General features: G+C 35.9%; 1 long non-coding RNA gene and 1 pseudogene across 5 annotated transcripts in view; one reads left to right on the top strand and one right to left on the bottom strand.

Moving 5' to 3' along the window:
• Window positions 1-3691: 3691 nt before the first annotated feature.
• The window catches only part of LOC143672914 (uncharacterized), a 64508-nt gene continuing 52879 nt past the window's right edge, over window positions 3692-15320 (bottom strand). For all 5 annotated transcript variants that reach the window (XR_013170102.1, XR_013170104.1, XR_013170105.1 and 2 more), the window contains one exon: window positions 3692-3871. This is a non-coding gene — a long non-coding RNA (uncharacterized LOC143672914). The remainder of the gene's footprint in view (window positions 3872-15320) is intronic.
• On the top strand, window positions 9158-10119 carry LOC143672897 (olfactory receptor 5H8-like; annotated as a pseudogene).

The raw sequence follows: 15320 nt of genomic DNA, 5'->3' as shown, positions 1-15320 counted from the left end.
GGATTACAAGCAGATCTGTCTGAATCCAAAGCAGATCTTTAGATACAGTGAATTAACCAGAGGGTAACTTTACTTGTTCATCTAAAAGGGGTCTACCACATAAGAGCGAGCCCATATCTCCCTTTGGTATGTTAGATGCCAAGCTGCGATGAAATGTACCCCACAAGGTGTTGGCCTAACAACAGGAATTTATTGTCTTGGGATTTCAAAGTCTTGAAGGCTTGATTCCTCCAGGGGCCAGTAGTATTCTAGCTAACTGACAATTCTTGGGTTACTTGGCATTTCTATAATGTGACAATTCCTCTCTCTTTTACTTCTGGATTCAGATGACTTCCTGCTTCTACTCCACCAAGTGGCTTTCTATTCTAAAGCCTTCAGTAGCAGGATTAAGACCCAAATTCATTCAGTTGAGCAACGACTTAAGCAAAAATAACATCTTCAAAAGGTCCTATTTACAATAGGTTCACATCCACAGTAATGGATTAGGTGTAAGAATGTGTTTTTTGTTCTTCCCCTGGGGTATGTAATTTAACCTATCACAGATGAGATAATAAAATTGGGTCCTGCTGCCTCTAAATAAGTCCTGAAAGGAGTTTTAGCCAGGTTTTGACCTTTCTCTAGAATTTATCTTGATAACCTCATATCTTTTCATATCTTTGAAACCTCTTTAAAGTCCAGGGCAACAAGGAAAGTGCCATTCAGCACTTTAAGTGCCCACGAATTCCTCAGTGGGAAAACCTACAGAGTGGATCCCTGAAATACTATGCCAGCCTCAGCACTTAAAGTGAACCACCCAAACCTAATTGGATTGCATGATAAAGCAGTTGATCTCAGGAGCCTGTGAGCAAACCAAACAAATCTGACTTTTCCATTTCCTTCATGGACCGAGTTACATTTTTAAGTGAAATAAAGACATATGGGTGATGCAGCTGATCTTGATACAACAGCCATTGTTTAGCACAATCTTTGAAAAACCAATAGATTCACATTAGGGCCCCCCTGTTTGGAGTAGGTTAAAAACTCAAGCTTTAAAAGCAAAATTTCTTACCGTAAGACACAAGATTGGCTAAAAAGACTCCACTGTAAAGCTATGTGTGTTTTGATATGAACATTAGCTAGAAGCTAGAAAGTTTCCCTGATACCAACCCCAGTTCTTATCTCTGTTGAAGTGCAGCCACAAGGCAAGTCACAACAGTGTCCTAGTTCTTTGCATACTTGAGCCTGAAACACTGGCCAGACAAAGACCTCCTCATTCCTGTGTGCTGCTTTGGCTTCCAAATAATACCTAAAACTTATTGAGTTCTTACAGTGTTTTGGGATCTGAACTAAGCTATTTAGGTGTGATACCTTTTTAGGTAGGTACTACTTTACCCTTATTTCATGTATTCAGCTGTTCTGTGCCTACTCTTAAAACAATTTCTGGTTTGTGTGGAGATTTATCTCACTCACTCATACTTCTTCCTTCCAGTTTCTAACTGATTGAGTATGAATACAATGAACTGATAAGCAGATGGAGATCAAAGTATTCACTTTCCTTATAGAGACCTAATCACTTCAAGTTATGTTTAGAATTGAAGCCAAATAAACTAACCTTCCTATTACTCACTTCAAAATCTGAACCTTAGAATTAACCACTGGCTTGAATTGGGTCTGCAGGCAGACTATATACATATCACCAGCCAGCAGAGGTGAGATGGCTTGGGACTTGTCTCATAGAGCCAGTCCAGCAGAAGAAAGAGCTGCAAAACACAAGAGAGAAGCAGTTCTGAGAAGGCAGGCTTGGTGCCACAACTGTTTATTCCAAAGAAAAAGTACCAAGGAAAGTTCACTGTCTTTCTTCTAATAGCCTTCATAGGAGAGAAAGAAACCCTTATCTTACTTTAGAGAAGTGCTTTACAAGTAGAGATGCCCATTGAAATTCCTGGGGAAAATTGAATAAACCACATTACCTGGTTACACCCCAGGCCAACTAGATCAGAATCTCTAGGGATGAAATACAGGCATAAGTATTTTTACAAAGTTCTCCAGGTAATTCACTTTGCAATCTAGACTGATGAGCAAGCACTTAGAGGCTTGGTGACTGCATCCCCTTGTAATGCAGTCAGTAATAACCAGCATTTTTTGAGTCACTACTTTGTGCTGAACAATTTACATAATCCTCATCACAGCTCCATGAGGCAGATAAAATAATCATAGCCATTCACAGATTGGGAAATTGAGGTTCAGAAAGGCTAAATGAGAAACGTGGGATTACAAATTTAGTAGTCTGTCTCCAGAGTTGGTACTTAACCACCGCACACTTTGCTGCTTATTGTGGATGCCAGGATCACAGCAATCTTGCCAATAATATAATACATTCTTCCTCTTGTAAGGAGGATCAAATTAGGTTTGGAGAAATACGAAGATTTCATTTCAATATTTTCTTAAAGAGAGGGCATCAGTGTCCCTTCTATGCAAATGAGGAAGAAGAATAAAGTTTCCATTCACTGACATTTGCAGAGATTTGGAAAATGGGTGTTAGGAAATAAGAAATCAGTAAGAAATGGTTAGAACTGTAAAGCAATTGAAGTTTGATAGCAAAGTTTTATAATTTTAAATAGTCATCCTCGGTATCTCAAGATTGAGCATAAGAAGAATCAATAGCACAGTCTAGGAATAGGACTACAATTTGTGAAGGAAAGTGCCATGAAAGGTTACAGGAGCAAGACCTTTACAGATGCTTGTGAACATGCTTATGAGAATCCAAGCTGAACAGACAAAAGGAGAATAATAGAAGACTAGAAGACAGGAAGGGACTGAAAGGCTGCAAGACAGTTGAGATTAAGTTCATATCCTGGGACAATAACCACTGGGTCATTACATGAAAGGTGATCCATTATAAGAATCTCTGATATTTTAAAAGGTGAAGACAAAGCAGAAAAAGAATTATTTATCATTTCTCATATCACATTTCTAAAACTCTTCAAAAGTAGATGGTAATATAAACTGGACCCTGCCTTATGCAAGATTGCTCAAACTGAGTAAACGTTTATATGCCTTAGCTTTCTTGAATGCTGAAGTAAATAGCATGCAATTGGTTGTCTTAAAATGGGAATTCAATGACTCATGGTTGTGAGGCTTAGAAGAAGTCCAAATAAAGGTTTCATCAAGGCAATGCTTTCTTCACAGAGACTGGCCTTCTGGGGCTGACTGCTGATGATCCTTAGTTTTAGGCTCCTTTTCTCATGACAGTGCACACAGTGGCCTCCCTTGGCCTCTCCCCTCTCTTCCAGGGTCCACTGATGTTCAGCTTCTTCCTTCCAGTGACTTTCACTGTCTCTCTGTCTGAATTTCATTCCATTTATAAAGGACTCCAATTAATAGGATTAAGATCCATCCTGATTGAGGAGGGCCACAACTTCTTAAATATAACTCCAAACCATCACACTGTATTTACTCTGCTGATAACCGAAATTTTAACACTAGAGAGGATTTAAGTGACTCTGATGGTAATTTCTATAGAGCAAATAATCATTATAACTTATTCCTTCTGTGGCTCAGTGTTTTCACATATTGTACTTGCAGGACATGCCTAGATCTATAACTTGACCTGGAGAAAAATATATCTCAATATATTTTATCTCAAAAATATATTACAATAGGGTGTTTGAACACTTGATGAAAAATAGAAGAAGAATTCTATACACAGATGTGTTGCCTTGTTTCATTTCTTTCTTTCAAAGGTATGAATCATTACTCTCTTATGAGAAGAGAACTGGGAGGGGCAAAGTCTCCATCAGCTGTTCCAGGAGAGGGCTGCAAGGAGCTTGTGAGTTGACACTTTGCATGTTCAGAGCTGTGCCCATTTGCTGTAATATTGCTAGTAATATTTCTGGAAATGAAAAAAAAGCTTTTTATTTATTCATTGTAGTGGTCATCTCATTCTTCTCATTTGTATTACTTAATCATTTTACCTGTGAGTGACTTTAACTTCTCTAACATCCTACTCTCCCCACCCCTACACCATTATTTACAGCAGGTAAAACTTTTAACACCATTTTACTATTAGATTATAAAACTCTTGAAATTCTAGTGCATTGTGATATATAGAAGCTAGGCCATTAGTTTTTACTGAATGAATAAATTATTCTACAGTTATTCTGCTTTTTAAATTGTATCTACTTTTGGTGATTCAATTATCCTTTAATAATTTACTCATAAGCTGTGTAAACAACAAAGTCCCTGACCTAGCCCCTAAGAACCTGCGTGACCCCACCCATGATGACCTCCCAGGATACACTTGACACCTCCCTGCTTCATTTGTACATGCCAGCCACATTGAACTTTTATTTTTGTCCATCAAATAATCTAGGCACCCCAATGAACTAGGCCCCGTGGATGGCAGGTGTTCATAGGCATCACCTTGTCAGAAATGAAGATTCTCATGCTCTACCTAAGAACTATTCCATCCAATCTTCATTTCACATGACCTCTAGTATATTCATAGATATAGGAGTTTGGGAGGGTTCCCCCATAGATGACTCACTCAGGTAGGGGTGCTTTGGCTTCAGATGGATCTGCTGCCTACTGGTGTTTCCCTTAGGTGAATAGCCCCCATGCAAGGAAACACTGAATTAGGATGCCTTTTGCTGAAATTCAGTTAGGTAGTTAGGTAGACATGAACCCACCTCATGGGAAAAAGGGAACCACCTCAAGGTCACCTCCAGGAGGCTATAACCACCTTTAACAAACATTTAAATTGAGCAAACCATGGTCAGAACATACCACTGTTAACAGATGGTTAAATTATTAAATTGAGCAGACTGAACATTCAATTAAAGCAAGAAACAAAGCTGCAAGGGAAAATCTCCAAGGAAGTCCCCAGTAATGCATGCACAATACTACCATCAGTTGGCCCCACAAAACTCTAAACTAAAACTGTAACTGGGGCCAGTCTGATTCTTTACCAACTGAGCCCATCCTTCTTTAGGACATATTTTTTCTTCTCTGTACTTACTGCTTTTAATAAATCACTTTTCTCACCCAACTCCCACTTGCATTTCAATTTTTTTTGTCTCAGTGAGTCAAGGACCAAGACTCCCAACCAGGTAAAACCAGGGCTGACAGTTCTTTGACTCTTTTCTCTTTTTACCCTTCTCCCTAATCTTTGCCTAGTAGACTATTACTCATCCTTTAGATTTCAATTCAAAACGGGAACTTAGTAATTTGAGTTGCAGCTTGTAGGAGTGACAATTTTACTTTTTTTTGACTCACAAAAGAGAATCTCATATTTTGGCCTCATTAAAATCATGTTTTTGATACCTCAGACTTGACCATGCCAATCAACACACTCAGAGAAACAAATTTTGTATTTAAACTGAAGTTTGCAAAAACATGTCAGAAGTTTCATTTGTGGTAGAAAATGGTGGCATAGAAAAATTTTAATTGTTACAACTAGGTGCATCTACATTGACTTGAGGTTTTTTATTTCAAAGTCTGTAATGCCTTGTGGAACAGCCTGAACTTCTCATAGGTGTCCAAGTCCACAATGCCAAGATGAGCAGTTTAACTTTGTTCCAAAGGGAATCCCTGGACATTCTTAGGGGAATTTCACTTTTACACTTTTAGTTGGTTACTCTTGTTCTCAAAGCAAACATATAAACTGCATTTCCTGAGTTTGAGAAATTAAACATCCAAAACGAATCACGGTGAAAAGAATTGCTATCTATGTTACCGTCATTCAGTTGCTACTATACTTTTCCAGCTCTAGAAAGCCTAACACTTTTAAATTTCTTACCATATATAGGTAAGGGAGAAATGATTTCTTTAATATTCATTATTCTGTATATGAAAGTTAAAAATGCTGCTTAATTTATGATAATTTTGGGCTGTGTTTAAAATATGCCCAAAAAACCTGGCGAAAATTTGAAAAACTTTGTAAATTATTTTCATATTTTGTTTTAAATACTGTAAAATATGGATAAGGAAAATAGCTGTACTACTGAATTGTTTCCCTTTAATGTTGTTTTATTACACTGTTAACCTAACTGTAGTGACTTTTTAAGATATTTTTTGTTGAGTAGAACATTGAAGAACTAAAAACCAGATTTAAAGATTTGAGTTATAATTATTCCTATATAAAGAAAACTTCCTCATGGTTCTGATATAATAGACATTGTGTTTAAGCATGTCTGATTAAAACTTTTAAGGAAAGTTGTTTAAATACTAACAACTTTATTCCTTCACCCCCTTCTGATAATAATTCAAATCTCTCTCTGTCATCTATCTATCTATATCTATATGTATCTATCTATCTATCTATCTATCTATCTATCTATCTATCTATCTATCATCTATCTACCTATCTATCTATCTAAAATGTTTTCTTTCATGGATCATTCCAGTAGTTATGATTTAATAGGTATCCACAACACAAATTGAATCATAGAGTCTCAATTATTTAGTGACTTGGGGTTGGTTGGGGACCCATTTCCAGTAAAAATCTACTTAGAACTGGAAATATTGGTTTCGGCTATTTATGCAGTCTGTATTTGAGATATAGTCTTTGGCTCATTTTTACTCTGCTAACAAACTTCTGGAGAAGAAATTGTTTTCTTGTAAAACCAGTTGTATTTCTAAAGAAAGTCATTTCTAATCATTCTACTAGGAAAGATAAAACAAGTAACAGATTTTAAATATTGAAAAACTTTCACACAGCATCAGTACATTTATAAACTACTCAATATTTGTAAAGTAACATTTAAAAGCAAGGTCCCCCCTTCATCTAGAAACTCTATAGAAAAATGAACTTTGAGCTTTGATGAGAAAAATCAAATCACCAAGAGTGACTGAAATTTTAATGAATATGAGAGCTAAGACACACATTTACCTGAAGCTGCTGAGTCTTTCCCTTTTTTATCCTTCTCTGGTACTTCTTTTCTCACTCTAGGTTCGTTTTCCTACATCTATTCATCTATGTCTCTGTTATTTCAGCCTACTTTTCTTTCTCTCTCTTCTGTCCTTTTTCTCACTGATCCAAATTTCCTTTTCTACTTTTGCTCCACTTTAAATTCCTTCCCTCTGCTCTTCTCAAATATTCCACAGGAAAGTAATTTTACATTTGTCTACAGGCAATACACAAATGCCAACTGGCTTTTGCATGTCATGGAATATTATGGAATGCTATATCACTCTCCTACTGTTTGCAGCACTTATTTCCCATTCACTTCTCATTGGTTTGGGTTATTTATATGGTCTGTATTCTGTTATTTACATAGTCTGGCTTCAACAATAGCAGAAAAAGGAAATGGAACTTGCTTTCAATAAAGCCCTTATTAATCTCTTAATTTTTTACATTCATTGATATCTGCTCACTATTTATCCTACCAGAACTTTTATTTTGGCATTTGATACTGTACTTAACTTTGTACTTCTTTAGTATCTTTCTTCTCCTACTTCCACAAGAGGCCTCCCAATTTCCCTTCTGCCTTTCTGACCACTCTGCTCAGTATACCTTTCTGGCTCTCTTCTGTATTTTTTTGTCCTAGCTAAGAATCTAATTTTCAAGTGGCACAAACTAGCTTTGGTGATCTAAACAATAAATGGGTCTATTAAATGGAAATTTGCTCTAACATAGAATTGCCAGGGAAATTTGAAAATTAACCAGGGGAAATTTGTAGAAACAGAAGAAAGATAGATAGTCAATCAACACTCAAAATAATGCCCCAATCCTAGCTCAGTAGGGGATGCAGTCATGACTTCTGATGCCAAAGTTCATACTGCTAATGCCACTAACATGGATATAGGATGCATTTGCTGGAGAATTAATAGAGCTGCCTTGACTGCCTTTGATACCATAATTCTCTTTTGTCCCTGTACATTTGTCTCCCTCTCTCCATATTAAAAATCCTGGGTAGGTGGATTTGATTGGCCAAACCTAAGTCAAGACCCTTCACTCTAGGGGTATTGGAATGGAAGAGTGATTTTCTGGGCTTTTTGGCTTTTAGAGTGGATGATAGGCTCTGATCACCAGCAAAATATTGACCCCCCAATAAATAACATATATCATATATTTCCTTTAATATAATAACAAATAACATATATTTCCTTTAACACCACACTTCATCAAAATTATTTCCTTGTGCTTTTTTTATACTCTTCTCATGGATCCATAACTACCATAATGACTTCAAGGTATTATTTATATAAAGCTCTAGTAGATTCATATTATTAATACATCTCCTGGATATACAGAAGGCATTTCTCTGTGTAAATTTACTGATACTCCTGTGTTCTCAATTTCAATTTTTGATGGCCATCTACCCAACCACCAAGTGACACCCTTCTTCTTCACTGACCATCTCCTTCATGTCTAATAAATCACTGAGTCTTAGCCACACGACATTTCCAATTGTTTTATTATATCCCTTCATCTTTCTTGTCACTCCTAATATCATATCACACATGGACCAGACACTTCACATCTTTCACATATATTTCAATCATCTTGGAAGCATTTCTTTAAATGCATATTTTTGTTCTTCATTTCTGACATAATGAATCAATTATCTCACTATCTCTATAAAGCACAAAAAGTTACTGGCAATTATTTTGTGTCATGTGATTTGAGAACAAACAGAAAATAGTAACAGCTTCCTGACTTCATGAATGTGTACCCCAGATCTCCCCTAGCAGATGACTCCAATTTCCCCTCCCTGTAGCCTATTTTCTACACTACCACATAATTAAATTTAAAATATCTTACAATAATGCTCCCTGTTCTAAAAGTTTTCAGTGCCTGTCTTTTGCCTGAAGGATAAATTTCAAGATTCTGAACATGACATTCACTTCATTTTGTAATATAAGCTCTGTAATAATCTTTACCCCTGATGCTGAGTCCATGTCACACTCACATAGTATTTACTTCCCACACTTCATCAGTGTCCCTATATATTTATCATGCATATAGAATACTGTTTTTCTAAATCTGTTAAGTCCCCCACATTTTGCACTATATAATTGCATTCATTCCCATTTCTTCAGTCCTCCAAAATAGTTTCCACCAACTATAGAAGTATCCAATCAAACTGAAAGGTCATTCGGAAAACAATGATTTTATTTCAACTCCCATCTCCCAATTTTCACCTTATAAATCCTTAGTAAATATTATTTTTACATTTGTTCCTTTCTATTTCAGTGAACATCCAGTGAAGACATGGAAAAGGAAAATGCAACATTGCTGATAGAATTTGTTCTCACAGGACTCACAGATCGACCAGAATGGCAAATCCCCCTGTTCCTGCTATTCTTGGTGGTATATCTCATCACCATGGTGGGGAACATAAGACTGATTGCTCTCATCTGGAATGACCCTCATCTTCACTCCCCCATGTACTTATTCCTTGGGTGTTTGGCATTTGTGGATGCATGGCTGTCATTCACAGTGACCCCTAAGATGCTGGTTAGTTTTTTAGATAAGATCAAAATATCTCTATCTGCATGCATGATACAATTTCTTTCCTTTGCAATCAGTGTAACCACAGAATGTTTTCTTTTGGCTACAATGGCCTATGATCACTATGTAGCCATATGCAAACCTTTACTTTATCCAGTGATTATGACCAATAGACTATGCATCCAGCTGTCCATCTGGTCATTTGGAGGGGGCGTTCTTCATGCCTTAATTCCTGAGAGCTTTTTATTCAGATTAACCTTCTGTAAATCTGACATTATACATCACTTCTACTGTGACATCATACCATTGTTTAAGATTTCCTGTACTGACCCTTCTATTAATTTTCTAATAATATTTGTTTTTTCTGGTTCAATTCAAGTAGTCACCATTATGACTGTTCTTCTCTCATATACATCTGTTCTCTTTACAGCCTTAAAAAAGAAGTCTATAAAGGCTTTAGGAAAGCCTTCTCCACCTGTGGCACTCATCTCTTATTTGTCTCTTTATACTACGGTCCTCCTCTCTTCATGTATGTACACCCTAGATCTCTTCAAGCAGATGATCAAGATATGATTGATTCCCTGTTTTATACTGTCATAATTCCTTTTTTAAATCCAATTATCTATAGCCTTAGAAATAAGAAAGTCATAGATTCAATGGCTAAATCATTAAAAGGGATATGTTAAAGTGAAGTTCTCTTACTAATATAATTTCTTGTTATTAAAACAGTCAAAAACTGTGCAGTTAGATGTGGGTATAATTTCTTTAGTCATAAAGTTTTCCGTTATCACAATTGCCTTAAAATGTTTAAACTTGGTATTGTGTCATTCGCATTTTAACCAGGGCACTTTTCCTAATACATTCTATGGAATGCAACAGGAAACTATCACATTACTAGCATTACTCTGATAGCAAAGCCAGGTATACAACACTACAGATCCATTACCTTATGAATATATATGCAAAAATCCTCAACCGAATACTACCAAATTGAATTCAGCAGCATATTTATTATACATCATGCTCCAGTGTTTAAATGACTTGAGCTGTTAGAATCTAGTAAACTCCTTAAAATATTTGTGTATAATATTCAAAAATTTACAAGGAATTTTAATCATGGTGTACAATCATTTAAACAGAAAACAACTGCAAGCATTTTAAATGCTTTTATATTCTTTAATGTGGCTTTGTAAATGTATTATGTGATAAGACAGTATGGCTACTTTGAAATGGACTTCAGAGGGATGTCTTTAATTTCTAAACATCTGTATATTCTGTAGAGTCATATCACATTTAACTCTATAGTGGTAGCAAACTTGTGTTTGGGTGAGTTTATGTAAGTCCCAGCAATTCTGCTAGTGACCTGTCATGGTCAGGTTCATGTGTCAACTTGGCCAAGTTGTGGTGCCTGTCTGCTGCAATGATGACATTTCATAGAATTAGATCATGATCATATCAGTGGCATCCACAGCTGATTCCATTTGTAATCCAATAGGTTAGATAGAAGTTAAAATTAAAGTTGAGGCATGAGGTAGATCAAAACGGAAACCTGGCATAATATCAGGTTTCCCAGAATTAAAAAAAAAACACTAGTTAAATATATAAATCAATAACACTTAAATATTGTTGGAATGTGTAGTTGAAAACCAAAGAATTTGGTTGCATATTACCAAAATTCAAATAATATTAAGATGATCTGATATTACAATGCTCAGTGGATGACTGGGAAGACATGAAAATGAGCATGCGCTAGAAAGTTGTAGACATTTGAAAATTAGCTTTCCCCACACTCCATACTCTTTAAGTATAATGAGTCATTTATCTTTAGGTTCACACCCTACTTTTCAGCTCTGGGCACTAAAATCCACACATATTCCTACTGATAGAACTGAGATCCCATACCATAAAACTACTGTGCTTGTTATGTACCCCAGAAAAGCCATGTTCCTTTCTTAATCCAATCTTGTGGGGGCAGACTTGCTGTTCAGGGAGGAAATTTGATGATTACATTATTTCCTTGGAGATGTAACATATTCAATTATGGGTGTGACCTTTTGATTAGATGGAATTGTGACCCTCCCCATTTAAGTTGTGTCTTGATTTGCTTACTGGAGAAATTTAAAAGGAGAAACATTTTGGAAAAACCTCAAATGCAGATACAGACACAGATGTTTGGAAATGCAGAAGCCCCAGAAGACACCAGGAGCTGAGAGAACCACCAGAAGTTAGATAGGAACCAGAGCCAACATAGATGTAGACTTTTAGAGATACAGCAGATGCAAAGCCCAGCAGACACTACCATGAGCCTTCCCCTGAGATGCCAAGCAAGGACCCACCATACTGAAAAGCCAGAACCTGGAGAGAGCCAAAGGAAGCCAAGAGAATAAATTCAGTGTTTGCCCCAGAGAAGCTAGTAAAGGACCAGTAGATACTAGTCTTGTACTTTCCATATGACAAGGGAAACCCAGATGCCATCCAGCCCTTTCTTCAGAGTAAAGGTATCTTTCTCTGGATGCCTTAGTTGGACATTTCAGTAACCTTAGAACTATAAATTTGTAACTTAGTAAACCCCCTTTATAAAAGCCAATCCATTCCTGGCATATTGCATTCTGGCAGCATTGCAAACTAAAACACTACCCATCCCTGTGTTTTTGAAAAACTCTAGTTTCTTGTCATTGATATACAGCTGATACAGTCTTATTTCCCAAACACTGTTGCCAGATTATTCTTGATATACACAGCTCTGATTTACTCATATCCCTCTTCAGTATTTTCTAATGGATTAGCATTGTTAACAAAATATATGCATATATGTTGTACATAGATGATATATATATATATATTTCATGTGTTTTATTTTTTCATGTTTGTTCTTCAGTAAAATCCCATTTTTATGGTTTCTAGAAATTCACCCAAATCTCTAGTCCATTCTCACCTATGATCTCACTCTCACCTATGTTAAAGATTTATTCTATTTTTTACATCACTTTTGTCATCTAAGTGCGATATTGAAAGAGAAGTAAAATATAAACCTGTGCAAAGTCCACATTTTAGACAAGATATTCTGCTGATTCATATAAAAAGAAACTATGAAAACTCTTGTGTATTATTTAGTGGATGTTTAGATACAAATGATGTTACCATATTGTCAAATTCACCCAGTTTTCTGAGATAATTAAAACCACACCATTGAAATACTAACACAATAAAAATACTCATTATTATGAAAAGTGCATTTATTTTCTTAACCTGAAGATTTAAAAGAACTCATAGTTTCTCTTTCTTTCTTTATGTGTGTGTGTGTACATGTACATTTTTCTTGTTATTTTACAGTAAACTCCTACTGCTTGGAAAACTGCTCAAAGAAATGAGATAACTAGGATTCATGCAAAACACTCAAGCAGGCAATCAAAATGGAACAGTATTTTTCAAAATTTAGGTTGTAGACTAGTTATAGCACTATACTATTGAGTACCTATTTTAGATTTTCCAAAATTTCCTTGATATATGCCTATTAGTACTACTAGTTGTAGTATCAATGCTATCATTTTCATTCTACAGTATTCACATTATTATTTTGCTTTAGTTAAAACTGGTTACTGGTTCTCATACTCAGAATCACCTTGAGAGATCATTAAAACATAGACTGCTGGGTTCTACCACTAGACTTACTTTAAGCTATTTATTTTTAATATGGTAACTAAAAAAATATTTACTGAGAACTTGCTATGTGCCAAACCCTATGTTAAACACATTCTGTGTATGATCTAATTTAATCTTTACTGCTTGATAATGCCAGTTTGTTACAATCCTCATTTTATAGTAAGGACATTGAGTCACAGAGCAATTCATCAATGTCCCCAAAATGATCCAGTCAAGAAGTGGCGGAGAAAGAATGTGAGCTCAGGTGGTCTGATGCCCTAGGCCTCACTTATGTATACCAGCAAGACATCTCTATGCCATTGACAAAAAGAAACAAAACATACTGTTCTAGTTTGCTAGCTGCAGGAATGCAACACACCAGAGATGGATTGGCTTTCAAAAAGGGGAATTTAATACATGGCTAGTTTATAGTTCTAAGGCTGACAAAATGTCCCAATTGAACAGGTCTATAGAAATGTCCAATCACAGGCATCCAGGGAAAGATATCTTGGTTCAAGAAGGCCAATGAAGTCCAGGGTTTCTCTCTCAATTGAGAAGGCACATGGTGAACACAGTCAGAGTTTCTCTCTCAGCTGGAAGGACATATGGTGAGCAAGGTGTCATCTGCTAGCTTTCTCTCCTGGTTTCCTGTTTCATGACATTCCCTGGGAGGCATTTTCCTTCTTCATCTACAAAGGTCGCTGCTTATGGGCTCTCTGCTTCTCATGGCTATATCGTTCTTCTCTGTTCTCTCTGAATCACTTATTCTCCAAAATGTTTCCTCTTTTATAGGACTTCAGAAACTAATCAAGACCCACCCAAATGGGTGGTGACATATCATCACCTAATTCAGCTTAACAACCTCTCTTGATTGCATCACATCTCTAGTGAGATGATCTAATTACAGTTTCAAGCATACAGTATTGAATAGGGATTATTCTGCCTTTATGAAATGGAATTTAGATTAAAGCATGGCTTTTCTAGGGGACATACATCCTTTCAAACCAGCACACACACTTACAAATTTCAACCAAAACTCAATGGCAAAGGAGAAGTCAGTTATTGGTAAAAATATTTTCTTCTTCCTTTGCCAAATCCTAAGACTTAAAATTATACTTCACTTCTTGATAAGTCTTAGAATTTATTTGTCATCACAGAATACTTGTCTTCCAACATTTTGAGGATGACCTATAGTAAGAAATACATTTTATTTGAGTATATCAAGTAATGACACACATGAAACAAGTGAAATTAAAGTATCATGAAATAATACATGTATATTGACTAGAGGCTATGAAATTAATTATTTTCCTTTTTTGTTTGTTTCTTTTTATTATGTATTAGAAATTTTTAGGTTTATAGAACAAATTATGCATAAATACTGAGTTCCTATACAACACCCTATTAACACCTTGTATTAGTATGGTACATTTGTTACAATTCATGAAAGAACGTTTTTATAATTGTTTTAATTTCTTGGGTTGGTCAAGAAAATGCCATACAATAGGCTGGATTATATAATAAGAATTAATTATCTTATGGTATGGAGGCTAAAAGAAAGTCATAAATGAAGGCATCATCAAGATGATGCATTCTCTTCAAAGACTATGCCATTCTGGGGTTGACAATTCTTGGTCCTCAGTTTGTCACATGGCAGGCACATGGTGGCCTCCCCTGGGTCTCTTGTTCTCTTCTGGGTTTCATCGATTTCAACTTGCTATGGATTTCTCTCTATTTGATTTCATTCTGCTTATAAAGGACTCCAGGAAAGAGGATTAAGACCTATCATGATTAAGGTGAGCTGCAACTTTTAAACTGAAGTAACCTCATCAAAAGGTCTTACTTACAATGGGGTCACACTGTAGGGATGGATTGAGTTTAAGAACATGTTTTGATGGGGTACATACAGCTTCAAACCACCACACTCCACCCTCTGAACTTCAAAAAGGCATATTCTTTCTTTATGCAAAATATGTTCATTCCATCACAATATTCCAAAAATCCATAACATATTTTTTAAATAATGTTTAATACAAAGTCTCATCAAAATCCTTTAGGGAGTGGTCTGTCATAGGGCATAATTCACCTCTGTCTGTTGTTCTGTATTACTAATAGTCCATTATTTTTAGTAGGAATCACTGTGCTGTACAGTCCTGTTTGTTTGTTTTAATTTTTATTCTATTAACACATTTTCAACCTAAAATTTGCCCTTTTAACCACATTCAAATATATATATTTCAGACTT

Source organism: Tamandua tetradactyla, assembly GCF_023851605.1.
Source record: "Tamandua tetradactyla isolate mTamTet1 chromosome 22 unlocalized genomic scaffold, mTamTet1.pri SUPER_22_unloc_1, whole genome shotgun sequence".
Classification (NCBI taxonomy): domain Eukaryota; kingdom Metazoa; phylum Chordata; class Mammalia; order Pilosa; family Myrmecophagidae; genus Tamandua; species Tamandua tetradactyla.
This window is presented reverse-complemented; position numbering and strand designations above follow the sequence as displayed.